This window comes from Artibeus jamaicensis, unplaced genomic scaffold (genome assembly GCF_021234435.1).
Source record: "Artibeus jamaicensis isolate MK-2021 breed Jamaican fruit bat unplaced genomic scaffold, CSHL_Jam_final contig_659, whole genome shotgun sequence".
Taxonomy (NCBI): Eukaryota; Metazoa; Chordata; class Mammalia; order Chiroptera; family Phyllostomidae; genus Artibeus; species Artibeus jamaicensis.
The window spans coordinates 259,980-275,639 of record NW_026521916.1 but is presented as its reverse complement, the minus strand read 5'-3'; positions in this window follow the sequence as shown (position 1 = coordinate 275,639).

The following is a 15,660-nucleotide window of genomic DNA, read 5'->3' as shown; positions in this document are numbered from 1 at the left end:
AAACTAAGCAAACAAGTGGAACAGGAACAGAACCACAGAAATGGAGACCATATGGAGGGTTAGCAACAGGGGATTGGGAGGAGGAGAGAGGGTGAAAAGGTACAGAGAATAAGTAGCATAGATGGTAGGTAAAAAATAGATGGGAGGGCAGGAATATGGAAAATGTAGAAGCTAAAGAACTTTTGACACATGGACATGAACTAAAGGGAAAAATGTGGGTGGCACAGGGTGTGTAGGGTGGAGGGGATTGAAAGGGGGGGAATGGGACAATCTTAATAGAAATCCGTTGAGTCTTATGGGAATGCCTTTGTAGATAACTGCCTCCTTTTTTTTTTTTTGCTGATTCTAGGATTTTCTGCTTAAATTTTATCTTGGCTAATGTAATTATGATGTGCCTTGGTGTGTTCCTCCTTGAGTCCAACTTCTTTGGGACTCTGAGCTTCCTGAACTTCCTGGAAGTCTATTTCCTTTGCCAGATTGGGGAAGTTCTCCTTTATCATTTGTTCAGATAAGTTTTCCACTTGTTGCTGTTCCTCTACTCCTTCTGGTACTCCTATAATTCGGATGTTGGAATGTTTAAAGACGTCCTGGATGTTCCTAAGCCTCTCCTCATGTTTTTGAATTCTTGTTTCTTTATTCTTTTCTGTTTGGTCATTTCTTTCTTCCTTCTGGTCCACTCCCTTGATTTGAGTACCAGTTTTCTTCCCTTCACTATTAGTTCCCTGTGCATTTTCCTTTATTTCACTTATTGTAGCCTTCACTTTTTCATCTAATTTGTGACCAAATTCAACCAACTCTGTGAGCACGCTGATGACCAGTGTTTTAAACTGTGCATCTGATAGGTTGGCTACCTCTTTGTCACTTAGTTGTGTTTTTTTCTGGAGCTTTGATCTCTTCTTTCATTTTGGCCATTTTTTTTGTCTTGTCCCACCTGTTACATATGAGGGGCAAAATCTTAGGTGTTCACCAGTGTGGGGCAACCCAGTTGCTGGGTTGTGATGCTGTATGTGTGGGCAGGGTCTAAGGTGGAACAATGGCACTTGCTCCACTCTTTGTCAGATTTCAGTTTCTTCTGCAACTTCCCCCAAGAAAACTGGGTCTTTCTGGTGCTGATTCATGTGGGTGGGCTTGTGTACATTCTAGAAGCCTGTGGGTCTCTCCACTGATCTCTCCTGTGAGGCTGGGAGTTTCTCACAGCACCTCAACTTCCACAGGTGTTTCCAATGAGTGGTTTAAGGCTCTATTTCCCCACACTGGGACCCTGGGTTGTGCAGTTTGTCCCACTACTCAGTTTTGCCTGGTTTATCTGCCTGGGAACCAGGGACCTCCCGGTCCACCAGCTGCCTTGTTTGCTGCACCCCCTCCCACAATCTGCCACCTTGCTGGGTCCACCAGCTGCCACTTCGCCTCGAGCCCTCTCTGCCCTGGCTGCCTGACTCTGACCCTCCTATTAGTCTGGATGAATGTGTCTTGACTCCTTGGTTGTTGGACTTCCATACACTTTGATTTTCTCTCAGTTCTGGCTGGGTTTTGTTTGTTTGTTTGTTTTTAAATTGTTGTCCTTCTTTGGTTGGGCAAAGAGTCACAGTTTGTCTACCTATGTCTTCATCTCAGCCAGAAGTTCATATTACCTGTTCCTCGAGTTCTTGTAGTTGTAAAGTTAGGTTGTTTATTTGAAATGTTTTTATCTTTTTCAAATAGGCCTGTATCACTATGAACTTCCCTCTCAGGGCTGCCTTTGCCATGTCTCATAAGTTTTGGATTCTTGTGAGTTCATTTTCATTTGTGTCCAAAAATTTTATTATGTCTTTGTTGATTTCATTCTTGACCCACTCATTGTTTAATAGCATGGTACGCAATCTCCATGAGTTTGAATGATTTTGAGTTTTTCCTTGAGGCTGGTTTCTAGTTTCAGTCCCTTGTGGTCAGAGAAAATACTTGATATGATTTCAATTTCTTGAAATTGTTGAAGCTTCTTTTGTGTGCTATCATGTCGTCTATCTTTGAAAATGTTTCATGTGCATTTGAAAAGAATGCGACTTTGACTTAAATATAAGCCGTGACACCATTAAAGTCCTAGAGGAGAACATTGGCAGGAAAATCTGAGATATTTCATGCAGCAACATTTTTACTGATATGTCCCCTAGAGCAAGGGACATAAAGGAAGGAATAAAGAAATGGGATCTCCATCGAAATAAAAAGCTTCTGCAAGGCTAAAGAAAACAGTATTAAAATAAAAAGAGAACCAACTGTATAGGAAAACATATTTGCCAGTGATACCTCAGACAAGGGTTTAATCTCCAAATTATACAAAGAACTTACATGACTGCACTCTAAAAAGACAAGGAACCCATGGAAAAAGTGGGCAAAGGACTTGAATAGATAATTCTCCAAGGAGGACATACAGAGGGTCCAGAGACACATGAAGAGATGCTCAATATCGTTAGCTATCAGAGAGATGCAAATGAAAACCACAATGAGATACCACTTTACGCCAGTCAGGATGGCTATCATAAAGCAACAAACAACAAATGTTGGAGAGGTTGTGGGGAAAAGAGGACCCTAGTTCACTGTTGGTGGGATTGCAGACTGGTACAACTACTGTGGAAAACACCATGGAATTTTCTAAGAACACTAAAAATGGATCTGCCTTTTGACCCAGCAATCCCCCTGCTAGAATTATATCCTAAGAACCCTGAAACACCAATCCAAAAGAACCTATGCACCCCAATGTTCATAGCAGCACAATTTACAATAGCCAAGAGTTGGAAGCAACCTAGGTGCCTTTCAGTAAATGAATGGATGCAAAAACTATGGTACATGTACAGAATGGAATTCTATGCAGCAGAAAAAAAGGAGCTGCTACCCTTTGCAACAGCATGGATGGAACTGGAAAGCATTATGCTGAGTGAAATAAGCCAGGCATTGAAAGACAAATACGATATGGTCTTACCTTTAACAGGAAGCTAAACAACAAAACAAGCAAGCAAGCAAAATATAACCAAAGACACTGAAAGAGGGAACAGGGGGACAGCGACTAGAGGGCGAGGGTAGGGAATTCCAAGGGGAAAGGGGAAGGATTTACAGTAACTAGTATAAAGGACACATGGACAACACCTAAGTGGGGTGGAAATAGGAGGGAGGTGGGGAGAACGGCGGGGGTGGGTGGGCCTGGATGGGAGTAAAAAACAAAACTGTACTTGAACAAGAAACAAATAGACAAACAAATAAATAAATAAAATGTGCATTTGGCTTCTTTGGGATGAAAGGCTTTCTATATATATCAGTTAAGTCCATTTGATCAAGGACATTGTTCAATGCCACAATATCTTTGTTGATATTTTGTTTGGAAGATCTGTCTATTTTTGACAGTGGGGTGTTAAAATCCCCTACTATAATTGTGTTGCTGTCAATATCTTTCTTGAAGTCCTCTAAGATTTTCTTTATATATTTGGGTGCTCCTATGTTGGGTGCATATATATTTAGTGTATATATGTAGTGTTTAAGTCTTCTTGGTGGATTCTTCCCTTGAGTATTATGAAGTGACTTTCTGGGTCTTTTATAAACTTTTTAAGTCTATTTTGTATGATATGAGTATTTCTATCCTGGCTTTTTTTCTCCTATTCATTTGCTTGGAAATTTTGTTTCTAGCCCTTCACTTTCAGTCTGTGTATGTCTTTTGTCCTGAGGTGGGTCTCTTATTGGTAGCATATGTATGGGTCATGCTTCGTTATCCATTCAGCTCTTCTATGTCTTTTGATTGGAGCATTTAATCCATTTATTGTTTAAGGTTATTATTGATAGGTACTTACTCGTCATTTTGTACCTGTGTTCCTCTCTCTCTGTCTTTCCTTTCCTTAAAGAAGCCCTTAAAAGCAGATGTTAAAGAACATCTCTTATAGAACTGGTTTGGAGGAGGCATATTCTTTTAGACTTCTTTTGTCTGGGAAGCCCAGTATTTGTCTTTCTATCTTGATTGAGAACCTTGCTGGGCAAGTAGCCTTGGTTGCAGGCCTCTGGTTCTCATTACTTGGAATATTTCTTGCCATTCTCTTCTGGCTTGGGGTGTTTCCATTGAGAAGTCAGCTGCTAACCTTATCAGGGCTTTCTTTGTATGTTATTTCCTGTTTCTCTCTTGCTCCCTTTAAAATTCTGTTTTTGTCTTGGAATTTTGCCATTTTAATTATGATTTGTCTTGAAGTGGGCCTCTTTGGGTTCCTCTTGATTGGGACTTTCTGTGTTTCCTGGATTTGTGTGACTTTTTCTCTCATCAAATTAAGGAAGTTTTCCATTATTACTTTTTCAAACAGATTTTTTTTTACTCTTCTTCTTTTTCTTCTGGTATTCCTATTAGATGGATATTATGTTTCATATTGTCCTGCATTTCTCTTAATTCCTCTTCATTGTTTCTGAGCCACTTTTCCTTTTGCTGCTCTTTTTGGTTTTTTTTTCTACTTTGTCCTCCAGCTCACTGATCCGATCTTTTGCTTCATTGATCCTGCTTTTGATTCCTTCTACTGTGTTCTTCAGTTCAGAAATTGTATTCTTCATTTCCTCTTGGTCCTTGTTGATCATTTCTATTTCATTTTTCATGTTGATATAGTTTGCAGTGAGTTCTTTATAGTTTCTGGTAATTCACTGTGAGCTCATTGAGGATTTTTATAACCATCTATCAGAACTCAGTATCTGATAGTTTAGTTGCCTGTATTTCATTTAGTCTTATTTCTGATGCTTCTTCTTTTCCTTTTATTCGGGGATTGTTTCTTTGTCTTCCCATTGTTTGTGAGACTCTTCTTGTTACTCTTAGCTTCTTAAATTGATCTATTCTGACTCTATGGGTTTATTGTGTGAACTTCTATGGTATAATACCTGTGAGCTTTACTGGTGTCTTCTCTTTAATCTCCTGAGCTCACTGGTCTTGGGCTGTCATTTAAGTTGGCTCTGTGTTTGTCTTTGGGTTTTGATTGTTGTTGGGTCTTTCTTTGGTGGCTCCTTACTCTTAACTTGTTAACTGAGCGTCACTCTTTCCACCACCTCTTGTAGTTTGTTGTGCTGGTTTGGGCAGATCGTGTTGAAGCTGGTTCTTCCCTGTGTACAAGGTTTTGAGGATTGTCTTTTGTTCCTGTTCAGGTGTTTGTTCTGTGTAATTTCTCCTCTATTTGGCTGTATTTCAAGATAGGTCCTGGATTGTGGTTAATGTGGCTTCCACTCCCTCCTTCACCTTTTTCTGTTGTTATCTGTTGGTGGTTCCTTTGTTGTTGGGTTTCCTCTTCTAGTGGGTATTGTGGTGTTTTCAGCTTTCACCTACTCTTTTTTGTGATCAGTTGGAGAGGGAAGGCAAAATGGTTTAAGACAACAAGAGTGTATTCTATGATATTTACAGTAGCAGCCGGTAGAGAAGAGATAGGAGATCCTTTGGCTATGTATAGTGTTAACCGTGATAGTACACCCAACTAGTCACTTTTGAGAAAGGATGGAAAGAAGTTAAGACTCTTGTTGGGAAGGGAAGGATTGTGAGCTGGATCTAGAAAGCAGTGAGGTTGTAGGAGGTCAGATTCTGAGGTAAGGTGAAAGTAAAGGATAGTAAATAGGTTTAGTGTGTGAGAGAACAGAGTTAAGCACTACTGTAATAGAGTTCAGGAGACCGTTAAGTGGGCTAAGATCTATAAAGGGTGTTGTGTAGTATTTACAATTGTATGCAACAGCTATTATTTACAATAATAATAGAGCAACAATCATATGACAGAATCTATGTGATCTAGATAGCAAGAATAGGGAGTATAGGACATTGAGTAGTGTGCTAATGGACACAAGTAAAGGACAGTAAATTACCAATATATTATGAAAGAGAGAATAGGGGAAACCTGTCAAATGATACAATTTAACCAGCCAAGCAATGAAGACTAAACAGAAGGAAGAGGAGTACAAAAATACTATTAAAATAAAAGATATAAGAATACTGAAAAAAACAATACAAATATGGAATAGCTTGCAGGTTCTCTATAATAGCAAAATGAAATTTGTCTAATTTTTCAGCTGTTGGGATGCCCCCTCTTTGGGTCCAACTCTGTTTTTTTTTTTTTTTTTACATTTCTAGGGTTTTTTTGTCTCACTTATGGGAATTTAAAAGAACAAAAAAAGAAGGAAGGAAGAACCGATAAAATTGGAAAGAAGAAAGAAGGACTAAAACAAGAAAGAAGCAAAGAGAGGAAAAAAGAGTTAAAAGATAAAAACATAATAAAAAAGAAAAATAAAGAATTAGCTAAAAAAAAGCCTGTCACTGGTTTCAGACTGTCCAAGCTGGTTTTGATGGTCTGGCTGGATACAGCAGGCTGGGGGAGATTGGTTTTGCTTTTCTCCCTTTCTGATACACACCCAGTCAGTCTAGGGCATGCATTATCCCCAGGGATTTGGGTGTGGGATCCAGGCCTTCATCAGAGTGCACTCTCCCAGGTCACAGTTGTGTGCACTTGGCCAGGCCACCTCTGGTCCCACAGATTCAGGTACGTACTCCTCCCAGGGCTATGGGAGTGTGTGCAGGGCCTTTTGTGTCACCTCAGGAATGTTGCCCAGCTGAGTGGGGAGGAGGCTGGAGTGGCTGCTGCAGAATTCTCCAAACAGTGTCTCTTTTTTCACTTTTTCTTTTTGAGAAATTCCTCCTACTCAAGCCTGCCACTCGGTACAGAGTCCTGGCCTCACACTGCCCAATTCTCCAACCAGTCTGGGGACTATCAGGGTTGGGGCCTGTCACAGCCCAACTCTCAACTCTCCCCAACTCCCCCAGCCAGCATCCACAGACTCTGTGGGTCTTCACAGGCCCTGTGTGTTTGCCACTTAGTCCTTATTCCCCTTTCTGCCACTTCAAGCAACCAATGTCTCTCCCAGTGCTGCTCAAACCTTGTATGGCTGGGGTGGGAGCTGTTGACCCAGTTCTTTCCCAAAAACCCTGTGGCAGACCACAGCCCCGGCCGGCACCAAGCCTGGGGCTGTCCCCACTGTGGTCCCAGGGAACTTATTGTCCTGAAGCGGTCTCCTTACTGTCTGGTTTTTCAATGTCCGGTACAATTCTGGGTCTCCTATCTTCATACATGCTGGGGTGCTGTTGTCTGTTTGCTCTGTTCCTCTGTAGATCAGCTAGGTTTTTCTCCCATGTAGGGGGAAGTGGAATCTGCTCCCTCCTACCTTGCCTCCATCTTCTGCAAAGCTCACATTGAATATTTCTTGCCAATCCCTTCTAAACTGCAGTTTCTTTTGAGAAATCAGCTGACAGTCTTATGGGGATGCTCCTGTAGGTAACTAACTGCTTTTCTCTTGCTGCATTTAAAATTCTCTCTTCATCTCTAGTCTTTGGCAGTTTAACTATGATGTGTCTTGCAGTGGGCCTTTGTGCATCCTTCTTGTTTGGGACTTCCTGTGTTCCTGAACTTGCATGTCTATTTCTCTCACCAAATTAGGGAAGTTTTCTTTCATTATTTTTTAAAATAGATTTCCAATTTCTTGCTCTTTCTGTTCTCTGTCTGGCATCCCTGTGATGCAAATGTTGGAACACTTAAATTTATCCCAGAGGCTGCTTACATTCTTGTTTTTTTGGATTCTCTTTTCTTTTTGTTCTGAATGATTGTTTTTGTGCTTTCTTATGTTCCAAATCATTGATTTGATCCTCACCTTTATCCATTCTACTTTTGTTTCCTTGTAAATTGTTTTTTTATTTTAGTTAGTCCTTTTTAAATATATATTTTATTGATTATGCCATTACAGTTGTTCCATTTCCCCCCTTTGTTCCCCTCCCCCTGCACACCCCCTCCCCCACCATTTTCCCCCTTTAGTTTATGACCACGTGTCTCAAGTTCTTTAGATTCTGTATTTCCCATACTATTCTTGCCCTCCCCCTATCTATTTTCTACCTACCATGTATGCTACATATTTTCTGTACCTTCTCCCCCATTCTTCCACTCCCCTGTTGCTAACCCTCTATGAAATCTTCATTTCTATGGTTCTGCTCCTGATCTAGCTATCCTCTTAGTTTGCTTTTGTTTTAGGTGTGGTTCCTAATAAATGTGAGTTTGCTGTCCTTTCACTGTTCATATTTTTTATCTTCTTTTTCTTAGGTAAGTCCCTTTAACATTTCATATAATAAGGGCTTGGTGATGATGAACTCCTTGAATTTGATCTTATCTGAGAAGCACTTTATCTGTCCTTCCATTCTAAATGAAAACTTTGCTGGATAGAGCAATCTTGGTTGTAGGTCTTTGGATTTCATGACTTGGAATACTTCTTTCCAGCCCCTTCTTGCCTGTAAGGTCTCTTTTGAGGAATCCGCTGAGAGTCTGCTGGGAACTCCTTTGCAGGTGACTGTCCCCTTATCTCTTGCTGCTTCTAGGATTCTCTCCTCCATTTTAATCTTGGCTAATGTAATTATGATGTGCCTTGGTGTGTTCCTCCTTGGGTCCAACTTCTTTGGGATTCTCTGATCTTCCTGGATTTCCTGGCAGTCTATTTCCTTTGCCATATTGGGGAAATTCTCTATTATTTGTTCACATAAGTTTTCCCACTCATGGATGTTCCTCTTCCCCTTCTGGTACCCCTATAATTCGAATGTTGGAATGTTTAAAGATGTCCTGAAGGTTTCTAAGCCTCTCCTCATTTTTTTGAATTCTTGTTTCTTTATCCTTTTGTTTGGTCCTTTTTTTTTCTTCTTTCGGGTCCACTCCTTTGATTTGAGTCTCAGTTTCATTTCCATTACTATTGGTTTCCTGTGCATTTCCATTCATTTCAATTAGTTTAGCCTTCATATGTTCCTCTAATTTGTGACTAAAATCAACCAGTTCTGTGAGCAACCTGATCACCAGTGTTTTGAACTGTGCATCTGAAAGTTTGGCTATTTCTTCACTGCTTAGATTTATCGGCTCTGGAGCTCTGAGTTGTTCTTGAGCCATGTTTTGATCTGTTTGTGCCTGTTATGTATGAGGAGCAAAGCCTGAGGTGTTCACCAGGGTGGGGCCGCCCAGGTCGCTGGTTTGTGACGCTGTATGTGGGGGCAGGGTCAGAGAGGGACAATGGTGATCTCCTCTGCTGCTTCTCGCCACTGGGGCCTGCACGTCTGTCTCACCACTTGCTCCTTCATTGATTTATATGCACGCGAGAATGTGTTACCGTGGTCAGCCCTCAGTGAGTCCACCACCTTGCACCCTCAGTAGGTCTGCCCGATATTCCACACCTTGGATCTGCCCACATCTGCCTGCGTGCTTGGGTCACGTGCCTGGGTTGGTCCGGTGGATCGTTCCTGCCCGACCCCGCTCTGCTGCTGGCTCTGCCCCTCTTACCGGTTTGGCTGAAGGGTTTGTTATTGTCAGACTTCCATATAGTTCAATTTTCTGTGGTTTGGCTGCGTTTTTGTTGCTAAAACTTTGTTGTTTGTAAACTTGGTTGTGCGAGAAGGTGCAGTGCTTCCACCTACTCCTCCATCTTGGTGGAAGTCTCTATTTTAGTTAGTCCTTTATTTCTGACTGAATTATTTTTTTGCTGTTGATGTCCTCATCCTTTGAGCATCCTTATAACCAGTCTGTTGAACTCTACATCTGATAGATTGTTTATCTCCCTTTTGTTCATTTCTTTTTCTGGAGTTTTGATATGTTTTTTCATTTGGACCTTGTTTCTTTGTGTCCTTATTTTGGCAGTCTCCCTGTTTTTCTATGTATTAGGTAGAGCTTCTATGACTCCCTGTGTTGGTAGTGTGGCCTAATGTGTCCTGTAGACACATTAGGTAGGTGTCCTGTAGAGTCCAATAGCATAGTCTCCCCTATGTCCCTAGCTGAGTACTCAAGATGTGCCCTCTGTGTGGGCTTAATACACACTCCTGTTGTAGATGAGCCTTGATTGCTGTTGACAGGTCAGTGGGGAGTAGGATTTACCCAGGTCAGTCAGCTAGAAGGACTGGCTGTGACCTCTGACGAACAACCTCCACCCCTTCTTGGAGGATCAGCTTTGCAGGGGCAGGGGGTAATGCTCTGTTGTGATCTGTAGTTGTCCATTGGGTGTGCAGTCTCTGGGATTTTCCAGGTGGTGCAGGCTAAGGTCTGCCCCCACTTGTGTTTTTTCCAGAGCCACCCTGCATGAGCTATAAAGCAGTATGATATGTCTGCTACTTGTGCTGGGCTTGGAGAGTCCCAATCAAAGCCAAACTGTGAATCTAAGGGGGCTGCTGTTAGTGCCCAGCTTTGGGTGACTTAGCAAGAGGTACAGGGGCTGTGGGCCCACTGAGGCCAGATGTTGCTCATTTGATAGGATTTAGGAATCTGTAAAGCATAAACCAAGACCAGCCATTCATAGGGATAAGTCACAGTTAACCGTTTGGGTGGACCCATAAGTTGGGTGGGATAGAGTCTTAGAGGATCTCCAGGGCAGGTCAAGCAGTGTTAGCTAGGTTGATGGAGTCTCAGATATGGCACTGTCCTGCCAGCTGCATTGCTCTTTGGGGGAGGTCTCAGATAGGGACAGGAACCTCTGCCTGCCTTTCTGAGAGAAAATCGTCCCCCCATCTCTTGTCTTGATGCCAGACATTTCAGTTCCTCCTCCATGTGCGTTTTCAAGCTGCTGGGTGTTATAGCTTAGAGAGACTGAATATGAGTAAGTCTGTGTGTGGTTTTCTTAAGGAGAAAGAAATCCCTGTTGGTTTTTGCAGCCAGAACTTATGGAGATTTATCTTCTTTGTGCTAGAACTCTGGCCTGGAGGTCTGGTATTCCTCGCTCCTGAAATATCCCTTGTGAATTTTTATCCACCACATGTGGATGTGAGACCAGTTTGTTTTACATCTTTGCTCCTCCTGGATGGATGTGGTTTCTTAATTCCATAGTTGCCAGGCTTCCATTCATCTAATTTTCTGATGGTTCTGAGTAATAGTTGTTTATATTTCAGTTGTAATTTTGATGTGATTGTGTGAGGAGGCAAGCTGTGTTTACATATGCTGTCATCTTGAATGAAGTCCTCAATTTCTACAGTATCTTGAAGGGAGAATATATGGGGCTTGATGGCTGTCTAGGAGGCTCGGGGGGCACACCAGGTACTTCCTGGGTTGTCTCAGGCCAGAATGGTTCCCATGAGTTGTCTGTTTTCCCAAGACTGAGTGGATTCCCATGCACCCAGTCTGACACCCATTCTCTCTCTAGGGGTTTTCTCATCCACTGTATTCTTTGGAGCTGCATCTTTCTGGCAACACCATTGTTTGTTACCTGGCAGACAGGCATGCAGACCTTTGGCATTTAAAAACAAAGCAACTTTTTTTTTTTACTTAAAAAATCTGTCCCTTACTGGTGTGGCTCAGTAGGCTGGGCAACTTCCCACAAACTGAAAGGTCAGCAGTTGCTGGTTCAATTCCCAGTTAGGGCATATGCTGGGGTTTTATGCCAGGCCCCTGGACAGGGCAGGGAATAGGCAACAATTCAATATTCTTTTCACTCTTTTATGTTTCTCTGTTTTTGTCCCTCCCTTCCCTTCTCTGTAAAAATAAATAGATAAAATCTTTTTTAAAATACACATTCATTATAAAAATTAACTAAATATATATTATTATTACAACAAAGAAAATAAACTCTGTCCTTAATCTTAACATTGACAAATATAATCATCATTAGCATTTTAGTATACATTCTTTAGTCTTCTTTGTCTATGTGAATAGAACAGAATGCATATATATTTTTTCATGAATTTGGGATCTTCTGTAAGGACTTCGTATGATTGCTGGGCTGTAATTCTGCCCTCTTTGCTGAGGTAGTAGTCTAAAGCAAATCTTACTTCTCCTCTAATGCCTACAAGGGAGGGCCTTTGGGAACTGGTTCACTGACCTCCACACAATGCATTTTCTGCAGTATTCTGGGCCTCCACCATCAAAACAATAGATCTCCATTGTCTAAAGATGATGATTTGCAATTCTGAGTATCTTCAGCCTGGGTGAACCTCAGATGTTGCTAAAGAAGTCAAGTAGTACCTATACACAATGGAATTCTATGCAGCAGAAAGAAAGAAGGAGCTCCTACCCTTTGCAAAAGCATGGATGGAACTAGAAAGCATTATGCTGAGTGAAATAAGCCAGGTGTTGAATGGCAAATACCATACGATCTCACCTTTAACAGGAACCTAAACAATAAAACAAACAAGCAAGCAAAATAAAACCAAAGACACTGAAATAGAGAACAGGGGGACAGTGACCAGAGAGGAGAGAATTTCAGAGGGAAAAGGAGAAGGATTTACAGGAACTAGTATAAAGGACACATGGACAACAACTAAGGGGAGTGGAAAAGGGAGGAGGTGGGGAGCATGTGGGGGGTGGGCTGGGATGGGAGTAAAAGACAGAAAACTGTACTTGAACAATAATTAAATTATAAAAAAAGAAGTCAAGTAATAGTGAAGTCTGCAAATTAACCTTGGATTAATAAGGTTTGGGAATTAAAGAGGAGCCCAGTGAACAGAAACTAGATTTCAGTCGGTTAGAGAATGAATAAGAGGGAGAAGTGGAAATTGGAAGTATAAAGTCTTCAAGAAATTTGTCTGAAATAATAAAGATGGGTCTGTGAAACAAGTGAGAATTGGATGGTCAGAAAGTAAGGAGTGTTTTGAATAAAATAGAAGAGGGAGATAGAGACTTGGGAGAAGGTTGCATCACAGTACTAGAAAAAGTGTATGGTTTACATTTCTTATCCTTTACTTTTTCCAAAATTTCAAATCTATCAAATGATATTTATTATATTTGGATAGCAAGTTTATGGACTTGGTATATTATTCTATTTTTATATTTTTAAAATATTTGATTAAAAATAAATTGTAGAGTTTTTTTTAAAGATTTTATTTATTTTTAGAGAAGAGAGGGAGGGAAACACCAGTGTACAGTTGCCTCTTGCACACCCCTTACTGGAGACCTGGCCTGCAACCCAGGCATGTGCCCAACACTGGGAATCCAACTGGTGACTTTTTGGTTTGCAGGCCAGCACTCATTCCATGAACCACACCAACCAGGGAATAAATTGTGGCTTTTATCTTTCATATACTAGGAATATGAAGAGATCAAGGAGTAACTTGTATGTGGGTTCATTGATTATTTGGTTAAATAAGAGTTATCCTCTATGCCATGTGTGGATCATGATTTTTCAAAGAATTAGAACACAACTCTTTTTTTTACACTTGTTACTGTTTTATTTTTAAGGATATTTTATCAATTATGCTATTACAGTTTTTCCATTTTTTTCCCTTAATCTCCCCTCCACCTTGCACCCCTGAACCCTCCAGCATTCCCCCACCTTAGTTCATGTGAGGGGGTTGTATATACACATTCTTTGACCTCTCTGTTTCCTACACCATTCTTAACCTTTCCCTGTCTATTTTGTGCCCACTAATTAGGCTTCTTATTCCCTGTACCTTTCCCCTCTTATTTTTCCCTTCCCCCTCCCCACTGAAAATCCTCCATGTAATGTCCATTTCTCTGAATCTGTTCCTGTTATAGTTGTTTGCTTAGTTTTTGTTTTCATTTTTTAGGTTCAGTTGTTAATAGTTGTGAGTTTGGTGTCATTTTACTGTTCATAGACTTTTATCTTCTTCTATTTCTTAGATAGGTACCTTTAACATTTCATATGATATGGGCTTGGTAATCATAAACTCCTTTAACTTGACCTCATCTGGGAAGCACTTTATCTGCTCTTCCATTCTTAATGATAGCTTTGCTGGATAGAGTAATCTAGGTTGTAGGGCCTTGCCTTTCATGACTTTGAATACTTTCCATTAAAGTATTTAATGGAAAGTATTCCATTTCCATTAAGTGGACACTTCTGAGAAAGTTTCCATTTGAGAAATCAGCTGACAGTCTTATGGGCAATCCTTTGTAGGTAACTGTCTCCTTTCCTCTTGCTGCTTTCAAGATTCTTTCTTTATCTTTAATCTTGGGTAACTTAATGATGATGTGCCTTGATATATTCCTCTTTTGGTCCAATTTATTTGGGACTCTGGGCTTTTTGGACTTCCTGGAAGTCTTACTTCCTTTGACAGATTTGGGAAGTTTTCCTTCATTATTTGGTCCAATAAGTTTTTAACTTCTTGGTCTTGTTTTTCTCCTTCTGGCACCCCTAGGATTTTGATGTTAGAGTGTTTAAAGTTGTCCCAGAGTTTCCTAAGCATTTCCTCATTTTTTAAAAAAATTCTTGTTTTTTCATTCTGTTCCAGTTGGATGTTTCTTTCTTTCTTTTGTTCCAAATTGTTGACTTGAGTCCAGGTCTCCTTCCTGTCACTATTGGTTCCCTGTATTTTTTGATTTATTTCACTTTGGGTAGCCTTTATTTGTTCCTTCATTTTGCAACTGAGCTCAATCAGTTGTCTGAGCATCTTGATTACCAGTGTTTTGAACTCTGCATCAGATAGGTTTGCTATCTCCTTGTCACTTAGCTTTTTTTCTGGAGTTTTGATCTGGTTCTTTCATTTGGGTCATATTTCTTTGTCTCAGTGCACCCTTTATGTTATAAGGGGGCAGGGTCTTAGGTGTTCATCTGGGCAAGGCAACCCTTTTTGCTGCTTGGCTACTTGTCTCTGCCCCATCTACTGGTCTGGGTGAATCTTTCTATAAGTCCTTGGTTTCCAGAGCTCCATGTAGTTAGATTTTCTGGCACTTCTAGTTTTATTGTTTTTAGATTGTCCTTTTGGTTGTGCAAGGAAGTGAAGCGTTTCTACCTATGTCTCCATCTTGGCCAGAACCAAGAACAAAATTCTTAGCAGTGAAAAATTTCTAAACACAATAACAAATTTAGGTTTTAGTGATCTAAAGCTGTTCAGAACAGCTGATCTGAAGCTGTTCATTTATGAGTATCAGTTATAATTATTATTATGTAATTTATGAAATAAAAGGGTTAGGAAATCAAACTTAAATCTTTATTAATCCTATAGTGTTTCAATAAGCTAAATGTGATTGACTCACCTGAATATTTCCTGACATCATTGTATTTACTTGCCTCTTACTTCATTTTCTTCAAGCTGGAGGACTAAATTCCCAATGGTTTAGATTTAATTAAGTTTTGTATCAAGAGGAATTTAAAATATTCCTTTCTACATACTCAAATGATCATTGAATAGTGTGGGAACAAAATGTGCCACCAAAATTTCAGTCAGTTTGATCCTTTCTATCTCATTGTTTGATAATAATAATCTTGAGTACTCTTATTACAGATTCCCATCCATACTGTTCTGGAACAGCTGTGGGGTTTCGCTGCCCACCACGAAGAAGCATGACTCCCAATGCAAGAGTTTGGTGAAAAAGGAAAGTAGTTGTTTACTTAAAGGTTATCCAGATTTAGAATAATGGCAGATTTCTGCTATTAAGTCTCACTGCCTTCAATAACACCCAAAAACACATAGTCCTTCCTGTCTTTCCCAAACCAGGCCAGTTTCAGAATACCTCCCTCAGAGGCATGATCTTTCAGAAAAGCATAAGTCTGCAACTCAGCGTTCCCTGTCACAGTTAGCTGCAAGCATTCCTTATGAATCTGGATGGCTAGACACATCCCTGCAGCTCCGTCAGCTCTGCCTGTCTTCTGGAATCTGGGTTCCCCAGCCCCCATGACACCACCAGCTCTGGGAGCTCACTGGACTTCTAACTTTCAGACCTCCTCTCTCATACTCCAGACCAC